At 37.6% G+C, this 20,301-nt stretch overlaps 1 protein-coding gene and 1 long non-coding RNA gene across 3 annotated transcripts in view; both read right to left on the bottom strand.

The window, feature by feature from the left end:
- The window catches only part of ACBD6 (acyl-CoA binding domain containing 6), a 223,456-nt gene that overhangs the window by 49,140 nt on the left and 154,015 nt on the right, over positions 1-20,301 (bottom strand). The gene's annotated exons all lie outside the window — the stretch shown is intronic.
- Positions 6,257-18,562, bottom strand: LOC114899250. Its single transcript, XR_003794538.1, has 2 exons — positions 15,785-18,562; positions 6,257-10,860 (listed from the first exon to the last, which is right to left on the bottom strand). It is a non-coding gene; the product is annotated as an uncharacterized LOC114899250 (long non-coding RNA).

Below are 20,301 nucleotides of genomic sequence, written 5' to 3'. Positions count from 1 at the left end.
GGAGAGAAGAGAACGTATGAAAGAGTCATCTAACAGAGGGAAGATATAATGGAGTAGGGAAATGTAGTGTCACTGCTTGGGCAGCACTGAAGGCCCACATGAGATTAGTGCTTCTAAGCCTGAAGTGAGCATGGTTATGTATTTTTCTCCTGTCATGTGTAGCTGCATAGGTACAGACATGGAAGAGTAGAAGAATTAATTTAAACACCTATTTTCTGAAAGCCTACTATATATCAGGGACATAGTGATAAATAAACCAGTTATAGTCTTTGTCTTCATGGAGTTTACAATCTAGTTTATATACTGCAAAAGAGAACAACCTAAACATCTAAACAGTGGAATGGCTACAGTATAATATACTTGTAGGATGGAATACTAGGCAGCCATCCTAGAAATTGTGCTGAAGAAGAATGTCTGATATGCATATGAGAAGATATTCATGATAAGTAAATAAAGTAGGATATAAAACTATGTACAGTATGATCCCATTTTTGTTTTTAAAATGTACTATCTACCCATAGAAAAAAGATAAGGAAAGCATCCAAAGTGATAACAACGGTTATCTCAAGGGTAAGACTATGGATGACTAAAACCTTTTTCTTTATACTTATTATTTGTATTTTATAAAAATTTCTAAAATACATTGATATCACTTTAAAATAAGAAAAAGTTACTGCTCATTTGTCTCTCTCTGAATCTGAATACCATCTATACATTTACAAACATTTTTCAGTGATTATTACTTGGCTATTGCCAATAAATACTGATCAAACCGATTAAAACTATGATCAGTTATAAATGTCTATTTACAGTTACAAGCATGATAGGGTTACCTGCCTGCCTGTACCTCCCCCCACCCCCATCCATTTCTTGTTTGCTATGCTCCTCAGATCACCATGCCTAATTTGGGGCTTTTGAGTTCAGATGTTGTGGACTGAAGTGTTCTTGTGTTTAATGTGAAATATTGAGATTTTGGATCTTTCAACTTAGTGTCCACCTAGAAATCAATTAGAGCAGGAGCATGAACACGAGAACCTTGACTGCAATCACAGAACTGATTGGCAAGTGGGGAACAGAAAGATAGGAGGACAACCAGGTTGTCTTCTAATCCTATTAACTTTTCTGTCTTCCAAGAGTACCAGAGAAAAGGATCAGGCTGTAAAAAGACATAAAAAATTTTCCTCAACTCTGAATTGTTTATATGTCCAAGTACCTTGACATGTCTAAAGAATAGGTATGTGGGTAAAACAAAGAAAAGATGATTATTTAAAATTACTCTCTAACCAAATTGTAGTCTTTAGGGACCCAAATGTAAATTCTTCTTCTTTTATTCATCTTTTGTATGCCTGGCACATAATAAGCACTCAAGAAATGTTCGATCAATAAACTTGATGATTACGACTCACTTAAATAAAGCCTGTTCGGGTTTTAATCATTATTAATAATTATTTTAAATCGACTACTATATTACAATACTCTTAGTATTATGATTATGATCTTTTAATAATACACATCATCTTGTATCTGCAAAATCTTTCTCTCTGTTATTCCTCTTTGTGTGTTAAAGTGGAGTTTGTATTAAAGCATGAATATGACTCCAAACAGTTTTTTCTTGGTAACCTCAAAATAGGATATAGGAACCCAAACCTTAGTCTTTATAAACATTCTGTTTTAAAGTATATTACAAAGAATAAATGGAATTGAATGTCAAGAATGAGTAAGTGAAAGCTTTTACTCATCTGGTTTACAACTTATATCAGCTAATTTTTCTAAATTTAAGTTAATTAAATTTTTTGGTTGTTTCATTTCAAATGACCACACCAGAAGAGGGTTGTTTGTCATGGTTATTTATGCTTTTCCTTTCCACTTTAGCTTAAAGGAAATGTTCAAATTTAATAAATATGGAGTTGTTATAAACAGCAAAAACAATTCAAATAAATTAACATTGGTCATACATTTGAAATCATTATAAGAGATTATACATTAGGGTAAAGTAAAAATACTCAGTTGAATTAAAAATAAAATCATATAATAAAGTTAAAATGTAGAAAAATCCAACCATGCTTAAAAATCAAACTATAAAAGCATAGAAATGTACACCCCCTACACTATACCTACATATCCTTTGTTTCCAAATAAAAATTCATAAGGAACACAAATGAATGACAAAGTAATACAGGGAATTTAAAGACACAGACTCTCAAATAAGAAAAAATGTACCCATGTGACTCTTTACCTAAGTGATTCTTTACCACTATCTTTAAAATGGTAGGGAATCATGAAAGCTCCCCTCCCTCTGACCTGTTCCCCTGTTCTGACGCTTGCGAACTCTAAGCTATCACCCACTACTCTGAGATCGGGTTCACAAGCTGCCACTCTTCTTTATAACTTGAAGTAGAACGTTGAGCCTTCACAATCCATACTTAAAACTTTCCCTCATCCCCCTTCATCTTTTACATTGTATTATTTATGAATATGCTTGTGTCCTTCTGATCTTTTGAAGGTAGGAGCTATAGCATAGTTTAACTTTACAGACCCCTAGAGTTCCTTCATCCCTTCTGTCTAGCACAAAACTTGGCATAAAATAAAAGTTAAATGAGACAAAAATAAACTACTTGCAGGAAAATCAAATATAGTTATACCTCACTGATCTAGGGGCTTGGTTTTTGGCATTCTCAAGTACCTGGAATAGGGCCCACCATACAGGGGAAAGATGCTGATAAGAATCATATTAAAAAAGTTGTGACCAGTTGGCTCCTGTATAGAAGGATGCTTCTAGCTGGGTTGACAAAGCAACGAAAGGCCAGTCTTTGTCTATGAAATATGAGATGCAACAGGAGGCAGAAGAAACACGGAAAGTGAAAAGTGAAGGAAAGCAAGGACTAGAGAGCAGAAACGGTAGGAGGGCCAGCAGAGCCTAATGGTAATTAGAAGAAAGAATGGGGGCAGCAGTAGTAGCAGCCAGCAGAAATCAGAAGCTGTGACAGAGGTGGCAAGTTGCAGACATTTTAGACCACAGAGAATAGCCAGCCATAAAGAGGGCTGGGCTGCATGCCAACCAGTAGATTTTAGCAATCTCAAGAGGGTAAGAGAAGCTTTGGCTCTATGCTTCACCACCTATAAATACCTGTGGTACAGCCAATGATTTAAGAAGGAGGCAATGAAGTATAGAATATATTTTAGAAAAAAAGATTTTATAGAAAAAGTTAAATAAAAAGCAGAATGTAACTGTTCAGCTATTTGAAACCCACACTAATCTAGAATGTTTAACTTTGCAAAGTGTGCTACACAGTTGAGGATTTATTAGAATAAGGAGAGAAAAGGGAACAAACATTGGCTGAATACCTATTGTGTGCTGGAAGCTTTATGAACATCATTTTTTTTTAATCCTCACCAACAACCCTTAACATAAACATTATTATTCCCATTTCCAAGCTGGGTAAAATGAGGCTCAGAGAGGTTATATATATAACTTGCCCAAGGCCCAGCATCAAACTACATGTTTTCTCAACTGTACTATGCTACTGAAAAGGAGCAAGGGGAGTCAACACAAACAAATACAATGCACAGAAGAAATGCAGTTAAAATTTTTCTTTTTGTTAAAGACAGCAGGTAGCCTAAATTACAGTCTCATATCTAGCGTGCTTGTGTAATTCTTATTAACCATAATCTCAAAACTGACATCTCACATTCAGAGAGTGCATAATCTTACTCTTCAGGACCGCACATTTATTTTTACTTCTCGTTGGTTGATTGCTGTACTTTTTCAAGTATGCGTATTTTGAGAAGCTGTAGCTTAGTCTATATATTTTTAGGTACATGAGGGAACAGAGCCAAACTATTTTCTCTTCTGAAGGGTGTTTTGCTTACTGCATTACTGTTTCTATAATACTATACAGTTAAAGCTCAATATACTTCAGTCTACTCGATTCTAAATCCCTCCTATGGTAAATAATTAGACGTACAGCGGAGAAATCCAAGAAATGATTCTTTCCTACTCATTCACTTTTCACTTTCACAATGAAAAAAGATTTTTTTAATTGAAGTATAGTTGATTTACAATGTTGTATTTCTGCTGTACAGGAAAGTGACTCAATCATACATATATATTTTTTCTTTTTCATATTCTTTTCCATTATGGTTTAACCCAGGACATTGAATATAGTTCCCTGTGCTATACAGTAGGACCTATTGTCCATCCATTCCATATGTAATAGTTTGCATCTACTAACCCCAAACTCGTAGCACATCCCTCCCTCACCAACCCCTTGGCAACCGTAAGTCTGTTCTCTGTGAATCTGTTTCTGCTTCGTAGATAGGTTCATTTGTGTCATATTTTAGATTCCACATGTAAGTGATTTCATATGATTTTGTCTTTCTGACTTAGTTCACTTAGTATGATAATCTCTAGTTGCATCCATGTTGCTGCAAATGGCATCATTTCATTCTTTTTTATGGCTGAGTAGTATTCCATTGTATATATGTACCACGTCTTCTTTATCTATTCCTCTGTTGATGGACATTTAGGTTGTTTCCATGTCTTGGCTACTATGAACAGTGCTCCTATGAACATAGAGGTGTATATGTCTTTCTGAATTAGTTTTGTCCAGATATATGCCCAGGAGTGCGATGGCTGGGTCATATGGTAATTCTATTTTAGTTTTCTGAGGAACCTCCATACTGTTTTCCACAGTGGCTGCACCAATTTACATTCCTACCAACAGTGTAGGAGGGTTCCCTTTTCTCCACACCCTCTCCAGCATTTTATTTGTAGACTTTTAAATGATGGCCATTCTGACTGGTGTCACAATGAAAATTTTCACAGTCTGCTAGGTCCACAAAATAGTTCCATACCCACAGAGGGTGCTATGAAATAGGCACTTTCCTTTTGGTATCTGGGAAATTAGTTAATAACTTCTGCTGTTGTTACTCAAATATAAATCCTTTATCAATTCATATCTGAATGAACAGAATGGTTTCTTCACTGCTATTCTTCCCTGTTGCCTTTCTCCCTAGTAGTAGTACACCATCACTAGATTAATCATTCTAAAAAAATCCATTATGTTACTCTTTTTTTTTTTTTTTTTTTTGCGGTATGCGGGACTCTCACTGTTGCGGCCCCTCCCGTTGCGGAGCACAGGCCCCGGACGTGCAGGCTCAGCGGCCATGGCTCACGGGCCCAGCCGCTCTGCAGCACATGGGATCCTCCTGGACCAGGGCACGAACCCACGTCCCCTGCATCGGCAGGTGGACTCTCAACCACTGCGCCACCAGGGAAGCCCTATGTTACTCTTTTTAAAAACACACACACGTGCATGCACACACACAGTAGTACAAATTCCTTAATCGAAGCATCCATGCTCTGGATCCACTTTATCCAATTATTCTTCATGAAAAACACATATCTAGATTGAGCTGTTTCTGCTACCTAACCCTATTCCCACCTCAGTGGCCATCAAATAGCACCTAGCTTTTACAGTTCATGATAGGCCACAATTCCCTCTTGAAGATGTCTCTGACTACTGTGGCTAATACTGATTTCTCCATTTTCTTCCCCATTACCTCTTCCAAAGTACTTTCAGAATATCTCATACTATGGCACCTGATTGCATTCTGGCTCCTAATTGCTCTTTTTATTTAATGAGTTTCTTATTGTCTCACTTTTTAAAAAATGCCACTGACTTATTATAGAAAGGGTCCAGTCGTTCAGCAGAACGTCCCATAGTCCAGATTTGCCAGTTTACTTTCTTTTGATGTCATTACATCATTATCACATGTATTTAATAGGTTTTATTAAATTTGGGTTCAACTTTTTTTGGTAAGAATACTTCAAAAATAGTGCTCTGTGCTTCCTATTGAGACAGGGCCTTGAAGAGCACATGGTATTTGAAAGGGTGAGGATGTATGTATGTGTGAGAGGATAAGGGTGAACATTACCGGCAAAGGAAAAACATGTGCAAAGGCACAGATGGAAGTAGGTAAGTATGTGATGTACTATTCAAGGGAGGAAACTATCTACACTGGCTGGAGTAGGTTTTCCATACTGTTCATGGCACTGGATGCACAGGTTTCATCCTATCCAGCCCTGCCGAACCAGGATTTCTAGAGCTAGAGGCTCAGATATCTTTATATTTACAGAGTTCCTAAGGAAATTCAGATGCTTTGCCAGGCCTGAAACCCTCTGGTCTGGGGAACAGCATACATATAAGTAGTCTGCTCTTGGTATGTCAAGCTCATTCCTGTTTCACGGATTTGGGGCATGACTTACAGCACCTTCTCTCCATTGAAGTCTCTGTTTAACTATTACTTCCTCAGTAAAGTCTTACTTGATCACTCTGTTCAAAGTAACCAACCTACTTCACTTATTTCTTAGTGCTTATCTGATAGCGTCTTATTTATTGTTTTTGGTATATTTCCCTCACTAGAACGTATGCTCCCAAGGAGTGTGGACCTTGTCTGTCTTGTTCATGGTGGTAATTCCAATGCTTTTTTTTTTTAGTTTTATAAATTTATTTTATTCATTTATTTTTGGCTGCTTTGGGTCTTCGTTGCTGTGAGCGGGGCTACTCCTTGTTGAGGTGTGCGGGCTTCTCATTGCGGTGGCCTCCCCCATTGTGGAGCATGGGCTCTAGACACGTGGGCTTCAGTAGTTGTGGCACGCAGGCTCAGTAGTTGTGGTGCACGGGCTGAGCTGCTCCGCGGCATGCGGAATCCTCCCGGACCAGGGCTCGAACCCGTGTCCCCTGCATTGGCAGGCGGATTCTTAACCACTGTGCCACCAGGGAAGCCCAGTTCCAATGCTTAAGAAGAGTCCTGGGTATAAAAGGTGTGTGCTATATACACAGGATGAATGGATAAAATTGGCAAATTTAGGAAATTCTTTTTGGAACACTCCTACGTAATGTAGATAGAAAGCAATAAAATTATCCTTTAAGCCTATTTTCACTAAGATTGGGGTTGTAAGTACCTTCTTTGAGAATTCCTCTTTGTATTTTGGATATTTTGCTTTATGATAGCTCATTTCACCTTACTGTTTAAAAGGAAAAATTGAGATAGCATTTCATAGAAGGCAACAGCAACCCTGAACATCTGTCTAATCAGTTCAATAATAATTTCCAAATGTACTTAATGGACTATTAAATCAGTAATTAGAAATTAAATTTTGCTAGGCTGCAAAAGATGTCAAAATTATGTATGCTCAGACTATGATATTTTAAAATTAAAATTTTATTTAATTAGCATTCCTCAGAGAAAGATATTTTAAAATTAAAATTTTATTTAATTAGTGTTCCCATAATCTATATTAAAATTTACTTCTACCCTGATGACTTATAAAAATATAGGCAGGGCAGTATAAATACACAGAAAGAGCTCATGGTGGTTAACAAAATTCACTGATATAGAATTGTTAACAACAACCAAAAAAAAAGCCCACAGAAAAAATGATTTAGGGTTTGAGGAGTACGGAAAAAATATGAATAAACTTTTATATAAGCTGTTTTGTGGGGTGTTTGGAAGCATTGCTTCCTTTCACCCACACTTTTGTGAGCTAAAGTTAATGGATTTCTATTGCACTCCTGTTGTCACTATTGCCTAATGCTTTCCTATGGATGAAGCAGGCACCTGGTTATTTAAGAAGGAGGATAAATGGGCCAAGGCAGCTTTCCCTATCCCCAATTCACCAGGGAGCGTTTGAGAATTCCACCTGACATGAGGACAGCACTGTGCTCTTAAACAATCTGCAGTTTGATCCGATTGTTCCCCAGTGGGGGAGGTAGGCCACAGCTCACTCAAGAGTCATTGATTGGATTAACAGCCTAATTCCCAACAGATGAATAGAATACTGATGTCTTGTCAGCCCAGATCACAAAAGGAAAACACAATCTGCTCCTACAGCTCAGAGATTTAACCCCCTATTTCCCCTGAAGCTACAATTTCAGTTTTTCATACTGTAATTTCTTCAGAACTATTTGCCGATAAATATAATCAAATGGTGGCTTTTATCACCATCCACACACTTTCATCCTCTTTTAGAATAATTTTTTAAATCTTTAAAAACATGGAAAGACTTTTACTTCAGTTTTTACTGTCCACATTAGTCCTGCTGCCTAAATTCTTTCCTGGGTATCCAAAAGAAATATTACATAAGCTGTTTTCTCGGGACCCAATAAAAAAGGACACAGCCTATGGGAAGAGAGGTAGCAAAATCCACATATTCAAAGATAAAACTATTCTGAGCTGTTTTTCTGGCATAAGTGACTGATTTTATTAAGGGGAATGAATGATTGTATTAAGAGTCTCAATAAATGTTCGCTTTAGTTTATTCCCCTACTCTACCTCTACCTCCCAACTGTAATTTAATAACTTTTGTGTATGGCTGTACAACTAAGAGTCAAATAAAAAGGTATTACTTCTGGTATTGATTTAAAAATAAGAACAAAAGACTTCAAGTCATCTATGAATTAGAATTCTATAATAAAGATATACATGCCTTGTATGAGTAGCAAAACAGACAAAGATGTAGTATTGTGGGCAACTTTAATGATAGTTCATTTTGTATACCTTTCTGCCTATAGCCTGCCAATATAGCAAGAAAGACTGATTTTAGTCAGTTGTGAGTAAAAACAATAATGGTAGTAGCAAATCTGTTTACTGCACTAAGCAATTTATGTGTTCTCTTATGTAATCCACGCAACAACCTCATAAAGTAGGTATTAAGTTATCTCATTTCACAAATGAAGAAACTGAAGCTTAGGTAGGTTAAGTAACTTTGTCTGAGGTCACAGGATTTATAAGGTGCAGAGCCAGAACTTAAATAAGTCTCTGGCTTCAAAGCTTATGCTCTTAAACACTACTGGGGTTTTACGGGTTTCTCTGTATATCTTCATATTTATATGGAGACTTTTCAGTATCTGAGATTTTAAAAAAGATTCAGCCTTCTCTTAGAATCTGTTATTCTTTTGGAAAAACATCTCTGTGTGTACAAATGTTCTCTTTTGGCTTCTCTTTTTCTTTAGGACATTTTAAATGAATTTCAGGATAGCCCCCTAAAGTTAGCCACATCAAAACCAGAAAACTTTTTTGCCTATGGCTTTGGAGTCATATTCAACCTATCCCTTTTCTTTACCTCTTATACTGTCCTTCATCAAGTGAAGTTGATTGAATTCTCCTTCTGTACTGTATCTGATTCTTTCTTTCTCTACAGTAATGGACCATAACCAGGTCCTAACCTTCTAATCCACTAATTCCTACAAGAGCCTCCCTAATAATTTATCTGGTCTCCTATCCCTTTTGCAAGCGCTGTCCTAAGCATGCCATTCTTCTACCTGAAACTTTGAAGCATATTCTAATTGTCTTCAAGTCAGATAAGAATTTCTAACTAAGGATTTCCCTCGCTTTTAATAGAATTTGGCATATTTTTATGGTTTTAAAAATTAACATTGTACATATAGGAAGTTTAGATCAGTTCAAATATGAGAACATATTATACAAAATAGATTGTTTATATTATTCAGTATTATACTATTACATTACAATCTGATTCGTTATGGTAATATATGCTTCCATAATACCTATTATTGAAAAATAACAGTTACAGGAAAGAGAATTCATTTTTTGGAAAGACCAAGGAAAAAGCTCAACTAACACCAATTAAAATGCATTCACAAAATATGTAGAGCGTAAAAGATCTTTATGCTACTCCCACAGATCTTATTTACGTATCTATGTATGTACTTAATTCGGACATGTTTTCTTTCTAAAACAAGTAGTTAGAAGATACAAATATCATGAACACATTCTAAATCAAGACAGGCCCTATTAGAGGTTCCTTAGAAGGAGGAAGACCTTCAGGAGGATGATTCCCAAAGAATTCCTTTCCTAGCTATTGGAAAGAAGGTGCAATAGAGTGCATGAAGAGGCAGAAATGCTGCCTTGCATGTTAAAGACAGAAGCACTTCCATGGTGGCTAGAGACGTGATGCTCCAATGCCACAAAGGATAGTTCATAGCTATTTTTTTTTAATGAAGGATTTTTGTTCTTTCATACTGTGTGGACTCAAATTCGAAGGAAATTTTGATAGTCCTCAATAATATAAATTGGAAAGGCAGAAATCTCTGTTCTGGATGCCCTGGTCAGGCATAAAGTTAGCTGACAATGCTGGAAACCGTGGTAGGCATGTCCACTAATCAATCTTTAAAATATAATACCCTGAAAGATCTATTGTTTTTTAATAATACCGAGAGGTTTTCACATCCTACAGTCTACAACTTTAGATTCCTATCATGTAATACAAAAACAGCATTTTAGCAGATATTCTAAAATAAGTCATATTAACTTTAGTTATTCTCTCAAACAGTAATGTTAATAATATCAAACAGAAACCAAAAACCAAAACCAACCAAAAAACAAATGAATAAAAAAACCCCAAACAATTTCAGTAACAAGGAAAATCAAACCAATGGTGTATCCTTTGTGGTAACAGAGATAGACTTGTCTGATTGTGGAAACCAGGTTAAAGACAAGGGCTTGGACAACTGTGCCCTGAAACAAGCAGACTGCAGGTTTTATAAATACATACAGAAATAATTAAAATATAAGGGGTTTAGAGGGATTAATCTCCTTTAAATAATCTCTGCCACAAAGCCTGTAAAGACACTGCTGGCACCAGGCCCATGTGAGACCAGCTGTCGGATATCAGAGCAGGAGAGAGATTAACTGCTCCCACTTCTGCACTGACCTCCTCTGTGCAGTCTTCTCTGGACTCCATCTTCAGTACTCACTGCACCACAGGGACAGGTCAGCAGAATATACCTGCTACCATGTGGATCATTATCATTTGACTTGATTACCTATCCTTAGCTGAGGAGAAAAACCAAAACAAAAGAGAAGGTTGGTGCTGGAAGGGAATCACAAAATGTAGGCTCAGGACTCTAGGGAAATGCAGGAGGGCTCCGGAAAAGTGCTGATTACCCGATTCCATTCATTTAACCCATGGAAATTTCAGTCACCTTTAATTATTTTCAAACTGAGTTTTAAGTAATGCAGATAGTACCCTTACTCCCAAAGCAACTGATAACTCTTTAAAACGGTAGCATTTGGCGGCTTCCCTGGTGGCGTAGTACGCAGGCCTCTCACTGATGTGGCCTCTCCCGTTGCGGAGCACAGGTTCCGGACGCACAGCCCCAGCGGCCATGGCTCACGGGCCCAGCCGCTCCGCGGCACGTGGGATCCTCCCGGACCGGGGCACGAACCCGGGTCCCCTGCATCGGCAGGAGGACTCTCAACCACTGCGCCACCAGGGAAGCCCCAACAAATATTTTTAAAAGGTGACAGTGCAATGAATAAAACAAATCAGGTAGATTTTGGGGGGCCTCCTCTATATTATATGGTATTTCCATAACTTTAAAAGGAAACCATTAAAAAATAGACAATAGCTTCGCAGATTACATGAATCAATGTTATGTAGAAGTCTTTTTAAAAATATAGTGTTATAAAATAAGATATAAATATTTTATGAAAAAAGATTTGTTTGAATGGAATTTACTTGGACAGATAGAAGAAAATAAAAGTGTGAAACAGAAGAACATTATGAATCACTATAAAGCATTTACACACTGTAAGAACAGATATACATGTACGGATTAGCATACGTATTCTTCCACCAGAAGAAAATGAGACTGAGTGCTGGACTACCTTCTTTAAAAGGGTCTATCTAAGGTTCCTAAGTTTCTTTCTTTCCAGTTTTGCCTCTATGATTTTCAGACACCAACAAATCTCTCTGCTATTATAATTTCTTCTCGTCAAAAGGTGATTATTTTTGGTCTCCTATTTACCTCACAGGTACATTTTAAGGACAAATGAATAAATAGTATCTAACTCTCTAGACTCTTGAGTAAAAGTAGGCTATTAGATCAATTCTAAGTATTTCAGAGGAAATACTGCTGATATAGCTAGAGTGAAATACTCTGGATAACACAATTACCATTATTTCTTACACAAAAATCAAGTTTCAAAGAATCAGAATATCAAATGTAATTTACTTTTTAAAAAAATAGTAAGAAGGTGCTTTGAGTTTTTACATAAAGGGCAGAAGTTCTCATTAAAAAGAAAAATTTAAATATCAGGATACCATAAACAACAGCTTCATTCTACTATCAGGCAATGGGTCATAGAAAACTTATGTTCAGTTTCTATTTTTTTCAGTAACATAGAGCTCCCATACTTTTCTCTCCTGCACTGTCTCTAAAACGAAAGCTCCCTCATCTTTATGTTTTCCCTCCCTTTGTAATGGGTTTTAAAGACTGCCAAAGAGAAGGCCAAATGTCAAACACATGCCTCTCCACTCAAGACTATATTGATGCCCATCAACACATTTTTCACACATCAGAGTGCTCTCAGATGTTAATGACTTTCAGGCTAAGTGATTTGATTCAAATTTTGAACCACTGATCCAGAGGTGAGTATCTTTTCAGATCCCCTAGGCCAGTGGTTCTCCAAGTGTGGGCCTCAGAGGAGCAGTATCAGTTCCACCTGGAAACTTGTGAAAAATGCAAATTAGGTTCCACCCCAGACCTATGGAACCAGAAACTTGTTTTAACAAGCCCTGGTGATTCTTGTACTAGTCAACATTGGAGGACCACTGCCCTATGCTAGTATATTCTCTGTAAATGAGCACCATCTTTTGGACAAATAGAAGTAAATATCAACAGCAGTGAACAAACTGAATGTAACAAAAAGTTCACTAAATTATTTAAACAATTTATCTTTTCCTTAATTTTTAAATTTAAACATACTTGGCAGGATTTCTTTTCATCTTCCAGGGAAAGGCTGCCCATCAGAAAGACCATTATAGTCTGGTGCACTGTTTTTATAGTTCTATAACATAAACTGACATTTATTGGAGCTTCACATAAGATTTTTCCATCAACGGATGTGTTGGAAGAGCAATAACCAAGTATGCTGTGTTGGGCAAATACCTACACATCAGGATACTTTTCAAAGCCATCAGGCAAAGGGGGTCAGTTGAATTTTTTTACTGCACAGGCTAATGCTTTAAAAGTGTCTTGATGGAATCAAGGAAATTGGATTGTCCCCCCCCATTTGCTGGGCTAAAACAAGGCTTTTTTACTTATCCCATTAGAGGAACACAAGAGAAACCTTTTAAATGTCACTAAAAATTTCCCTGCATGGCAGAACCCAGTCAAAAGGGTTTTAATTTTCTCTGAGAATTCTTAAGTAATGCAGTATGTCAAGGTTTAATAAATTGTAGGTGGGGATAGTTTTTGTTACAGGCAACAGGCATCTTTATTTTTTTTTAAACAGGTGCTTAGACATCTCTCTATTGAGAGAGGTTAGGGCACTCAAACAGTAGACAGCTCAACTTCAGTCCAAATAACAAAAAAAATGAACCATGATGGAATCTGTAAAATAGCTGAAACAAATTTTTAGGACACTTACAAAAAAGAAAATATTTTAAAATGTATTTAAAGTGATGGTTAATCTTTTTATATGTGATATTTTCGTATTGAGCTTCTTGAAAAATTTCTTGAATAATTTGGCCTTGAACAAAGCCCAAGGAGAGCACAGAGATTAGGCATTCAACCTTCTCTCAAAAGAAAGAGGTACTACAGAGCGAAGACTGTGTATTCCCAACCTGTAATGGGGTAAAACCCCACATTATACAACTTTCAAAATACTGCAGAAACATCAATTAATAAAAACAAGTTGATCTATGTTATATGGATTGCACACATCTATAGAAATATATGATATATGAAATATATGAATATCTACCTTCTATGATCATATATTTATTTTGGTGTATTTGTTGAATGGATATAACCATTAAACATTATGGGATTTTTTTGTTGTTGATTCTTTCGCTCTTCAATAAAATATTAAAAGTACTTCCAACCATAATATAGAGGGAATGCCAGAATGGAGGACTTAAAAAAAAAGGGGTGGGGGCTATCTATAAATAAGGGTGGTTCCTTTCTGAATCATCACTTTAATAGAAATATTTTTAACCATACTCAAATGAGTATCATACACCTTACTCTGTCCCCTAGCTCCCCACACAAAGAAGAAAAAGAGGAGAAACCACGCCAAAGAGAAAGGATAATATATCTATTATTTTGAAATAAAATTATTAATTAAATTATGTCAACTATTCCTCTATTATTATTACCTGCTTTTAAAAAATACTTTTAGCTCACATCAGGATCAGATGGTATGGGGTTCAAAAACAAAATAGTTCTACAGGGGAATCCCGCATGCTTTACTAACTGCTCATGTTTTGAGTCTACCCTATGACCACAGCTATTTCAGAGGGAGGCTTAGTGAAGTACCTACCAGCTGACAAAAGAAGGATGTGAAGCAGGTTGGGAAAAAGAAAAATTACCCTTTTGTCATGTCCAATCAGCCATCCCTACAGTTCTGATAAATATGCTTTATTAATTAAAATTTGTACTTAAAAGCTAGTATCCTCTTTAATGGAAACTTCAGCTTTATTAAGTTCTTAACAACTTAATGCATTTCATTATTATTTATTCTATCCTGGATATATAGGGAGAGATAGTTTTCTTTATTTTTTTTTTTAGCTGTTAGCAATAACTCAGAAGCTCTGGATGAAATTCTAAGTTGTTAGGCCTTGAGAGTTGAGTCACTGAATGTCTCCCAAGTCTGTCAACTTTTGTAAAAGAACCATCAATTATAAGAAGAGAAACTAACAAGCAACCAAAGGGAAAAGAAGCTGAAAATGGCAGTAAGGGAGTATATTATGAAATTCTATAACGAATATTTAATCATTAAAAAACCCTGTCATTGGCTTAACTTTACTGTTGCTTTCATAGGAGGACCTTTGCTAATCCCAAATCCTTACATTCATGTGAACAGAAAAGCTGAGAAAATTCAGTGTTCTTTTTGCTGGAATGCAGGAATTCTTATTCTGGATTCTTAGATTCCTAGGACATCCATGGAAGGGCTTCAGCAAGTATATGAACGTATTAAAACTGTTTGCGAAAATTCTACATCCATATCCTTTCTCTTTGGTGTTCATAGCTCTCCTTATATTCTTCCTAAAAAGGTTAAAGACCACTATTGTAGGGTAGAAGTATAGATTAAAAAGACTGGCCATGAATTGGTAACTGCTGAAACTGGATGATGGGTACATAGACGTTTGGTGGTATATTATTCTCCCTAAGTTTGCACATGGTTGGAGTTTTTGTAATTAAAAGATTATTTTTTAAAACACTTCTGTGAAAGGAATTCATTGTATACAAGCAAATTCTTGATAAAAGGCTGTGGTAAATCTAAGCAAATTGCTAATGTAAGTGATAATTCTATCTTTCCTTACATCATAAGGTAAGTCAAATGAAGGTAAGGGATTTGGAGTTTTATAAAACATAAGTGTAGAAAACATAAGTGTGGAAATGGCAAAACTTTCAATGATGCAAGTTACCTTACTTTTGAAATCATTATTCTATTTCACAAAATGTCAAAATTTGACACAAAATCACGAAAAAAGAGAGAAAAGGTAATTGGTAAAGCAAAGACAAAGGAGGTGGTGGTTTGGTGCTTGAAGGGGAGGGGGAAAACTGAAAGGAATAAAGTGGTGGGTTTAATCAAATCACTTTTAAAAGCTGCAGCCTCTCAGAGTTAACCTTGCCAATCAGAGTAAGCAGAAGCAGAAGCATGTTTGTGCACATTAAACTGTGCCTGTGTCCTTGAACCTATGGTGCACTTCCTCCTCTCAAGCAGCCTGGGAAGGCTTCATAATGCTCACCCTTAGAGAGAACCTTGAATTCCATTAGAAAGCTCCACAGGAAGGAGAAACCCTCAAGCGGCAGCTTGAACCACGTAGACAGCTCATACCCTTTACTGATATTAGAAGTGAGCTCATGGGATTAAGCCTGCAAGTCCTGGAAAATTAAAAAAGTATGAACACACTGACAAATGCCATTATACAAACAAGATATCTTTAAGTCTTCTTTCCTCTTTTTTTTTTTTTTTTTTACAGAAATGGCAAATATTTCCAATGATAACATAAAAACTGGTTACTAAGTCTACAATGAAACTCTATAACTGGTCTGGCTACAATCTAACTAATGTTATAATGGTATTTACATCTGTATCATGCTTTGCTATAAAATCATTCACCCATTTGATGGCCTAGTACATTTTACACACAAACTATACTTTTGAATAAAAGGAAGTATGAAGGTAGATACCTTGTCTTTCATATCACATCTATTAAGTTACTATAGTTCTACTTTGTTCAGTACTATGAGAAAGTATTTTATACAATGTACAGTTTTAGTACTGCATGTAGGCCAACTCAGACTCAAGGTGTAGAAGTTTCTAATAGCTAGAACTTTCTAAAATGGAACAGGCTTTTACTTTGTGAAGTAAACAGAAATGCTCAAACCGAGGCTAGCTGGCTTAACCACCTTTTGAAAATTTAGCAGAGAGAATTCCTGCATTAGGCTGGAAGTTGAACCAGATGGTCTTTAAATTCCCTTCTACCTTTAAGATTTTACAATTATGCTTTATTCAAGGTCACACAATTAGTAGCAGAATAGAAACTGGAATCTAGGTAACCTGACTCCAAACCTAGTCTTTCTAAACATAAGGTTATAGAACCCTTATATGTCCTCAGGCAGTAAACAGAAGAGTGAGGTTATTAATTGGGTCAGGGAAGCAATAGTGGGGTGATGGGAACTGGAGAGCTCAAGGGCTGTCAACAGAGGGCAGTAGCTACTCAGCTCTACCTGATTGTTGTCCTATGGGAATTTGTGCAGGATTACCATATTTTCAGATTTTTCAAGAGAATCCTAATATCTGTATTTTATGTGAAATCAACTGACAGTTAATTATAAATAAACTGTGTTGTAACACTATAGGTGCTAAACAAAAATAGATCTTTGGGCTGTATATGACCCATGCCAGTTTGTGACCATGAGACTGTCCTAAAACATTCCATTTCCAAACTACTGATTTTTTGAACTGTTTCTCTAGATTCTTCAAATTTATCAACACCCTTTATGAAATATAAAAGTCTAAGTTTTATGCTTTATATTAACTATAGTCAGCTACATATATAATAGTATTTTGCTCTGGTTTTTTATAGATATTCGTTACTACAGTGGTGGTGTTATGTTGGCTTTTCTAAGAAACACTACGTTGCAGTCTCATTGTTCACCTACTGTCCACAATAACTGCCAAATTTTCTACAGATAATATTTGTGCATAATCAATCTCTATACCTGTGCGTATGAATTAGTCCATAAATATTCGATAGCACTTATTTTATAGAAGGATCACCTTTTCTTTAAAGAATCACTTTTTTTTTCCTGAATTCTTATTCCCATCTTTCAGGCATTATTAACCACTCTCGGAGTGTATCAGTTTGATCATCAAAATGGCAAGCTCACCATTTCCAGACCTTATTCTGTTGACTCATTTGGGAGCATTTTGTTACTTTGTGTAACTCCCTCACCTTTAATTCATCCTCATAATGTGACATTTAGAAGAATATTTTAGTCTCAGCAACACTGAGCACAGGGAGATATATTTTATAGAGGCAGGGACAAGATGGCAGAGTGGCAGAGTAGAAGGACGTGAGCTCACCTCTTGCAAAAACACCAAAATCACAGTGCTGAAAAACCACTGACAAAATGATGGAACCTACCAAAAAAGATACCCTATTATCCAAAGACAAAGAAGAAGCCACAACGAGACAGTAAGAGGGACACAATCACAATAAAATCAAATCCCATACCCACTGGGTGGGTGACCCACAAACTAGAAGATAATTATACCACAGAAGTTCTCCCACAGGAGTGCAAGTTCTGAGTCCACGTCAGGCTCCTCAGCCTGGGGGTCTGGCAATGGGATGAGGAGCCCCTACAGAATTTGGCTTTGAAGGTCAGTGGGGTTTGATTGCAGGAATTACACAGGACTGGGGGAAACAGAAATTCCACTCTTGGAGGGTGCATACAATGTCTTGTGTGGACCAGGAGCCAGGGAAAAAAGCAGTAGCCTCATAAGAGCCTGGGCCAGACTTAACTGCTGGTATTGGAGGGTCTCCTGTGGAGGCGGAGGATGGTTGTGGCTCACTGTGGGGACAAAGACATTGGCGGCAATAGTTCTGGGACTACTCATTGGTATGAGCCCTCCTGGGGGCCACCAATTTCTCACCAAGACCTGGCCCCACCCAGCAGCCTGTAGGCTCCAGTGCTGGGTTGCCTCAGGCCAAACAACAGGGCGGGAACACAGCCCCACCCATCAGCAGACAGGCTACTTAAAGTCTTCCTGAGTGAGTACACAGTTGCCCTCTAAACACACCCCCTGACACAGCCCTGCCCACCAGAGGGACAAGACCCATTCCCTCCTACCAGGAGGCCTGCACAAGTCTCTCAGACAGCCTCATCCACCAGGGGGCAGACAGCAGAAGCAAGAAGAACTACAACCCTGCAACCTGCAGAACAAAAACTGCAATCACAGAAAGTTAGACAAAATGAGACAGAAGAGGAGTATGTCCCAGATGAAGGAACAAGATAAACCCCCAGAAGAACAACTAAGTGAAGTGGAGATAGGCAGTCTACCCCAAAAGAATTCAGAGGAATGATAATAAAGATGATCCAAGATCTTGGAAAAAGAATGGAGGCACAGATCGATAAGATACAAGAAATGTTTAACAAAAACCTAGAAGAACTAAAGAACATACAGAGATGAACAATACAATAACTGAAATGAAAAATACACTAGAAGGAATCAATAGCAGAATAAGTGAGGCAGAAGAATGGATAAGTGAGCTGGAAGACAGAATGGTGGAAATCACTGCCATGTAACAGAATAAAGAAAAAAGAATGAAAAAAAATGAGGACTGTCCCAAAGACCTCTGGGACAACATTAAACGCAACAACATTCACGTTATAGGGGTTCCCGAAGGAGGAGAGAGAGAGAGAGAGAGATAGAAAGAGAGAGAGAGAGAAAGAAAGAGAGAACCTGAAAAAATATTTGAAAAGATAATAGCTAAAAAATTCCCTAACATGGGGAAGGAAACAGTCACCCAAGTCCAGGAAGCGCAGAGTCCCAGTCAGGATAAACCCAAGGAGGAACACCCTGAGACACACAGTAAGCAAACTGACAAAAATTAAAGGCAAAAAATATTAAAAGCAACAAGAGAAAAGAAACAAATAACATACAAGGAAACGTCCACAAGGTTATCAGCTGATTTCTCAGCAGAAACTCTGCAGGCCAGAAGGGAGTGGCATGATATGTTTAAAGTGATGAAGGGACTTCCCTGGTGGTACAGTGGTAAAGAATCCACCTTCCAATGCAGAGGACACGGGTTTGATCCCTGGGAGGAACTAAGATCCCACATGCCACGGGGCAACTAATCCTGCAGGCCACAACTGCTGAGCTGAGGCACCTCAACTAGAGAGCCCACATGCCACAAACTACAGAGCCCACGCACTCTGGAGCCTGTGCGCCACAACTAGAGAAAAGCCCATGCATCACAACAAAGAGCCTGTGCACTGAAATGAAAGATCCCGCATGCCACAACTAAGACCCGATGCAGCCATAATAAATAAATATTAAAAAAAAATAAAGCGATGAAAGGGAAGAACCTACAACCAAGAATACTCTACCAGCAAGGCTCTCATTTAGATTCGATGGAGAAATCAAAAGCTTTACAGACAAACAAAAGCTAAGAGAATTCAACAACACCAGGCCAGCTCTGCAACAAATGCTGAAGAAATTTCTCTGGGTGAAAAAGAAAAGGCCGCAACTAGAAACAAGAAAATTACAAATGGGAAAGTTCATCAGTAAAGGCAAACATATAGTGAAGGTAGGAAATCATCCACACACAAATATGAAATCAAAAACAGCAATTATATGGGGGCTTCCCTGGTGGCGCAGTGGTTGAGAATCCACCTGCCGATGCAGGGGACGCGGGCTTGTGCCCCGGTCCGGGAAGATCCCACATGCTGCGGAGCGGCTAGGCCCGTGAGCCGTGGCCGCTGAGCCTGCGTGTCCGGAGCCTGTGCTCTGCAATGGGAGAGGCCTGCGTACCGCAAGAAAAAAAACAATTATAAGAAGAGAGTACAAATGCAGGATATTGGAAATGCATTTGAAATTACAATACCAGCAACTTAAAACAATCTTATTGTTTATATATAAACCGCTATATCAAAACCTCATGGTAGGGACTTCCCCACTGGTCCAGTGGTGAAGAGTCCACCTTCCAATGCAGGAGACGTGGGTTCGATCCCTGGTTGGGGAGCTAGGATCCCA

This window comes from Monodon monoceros, unplaced genomic scaffold (assembly GCF_005190385.1).
Source record: "Monodon monoceros isolate NGI ecotype Baffin Bay Population unplaced genomic scaffold, NGI_Narwhal_1 Super_Scaffold_18, whole genome shotgun sequence".
Taxonomy (NCBI): domain Eukaryota; kingdom Metazoa; phylum Chordata; class Mammalia; order Artiodactyla; family Monodontidae; genus Monodon; species Monodon monoceros.
Note: the sequence above shows the minus strand (reverse complement) of the source record. Positions and strands in the feature narration are given on the sequence as shown.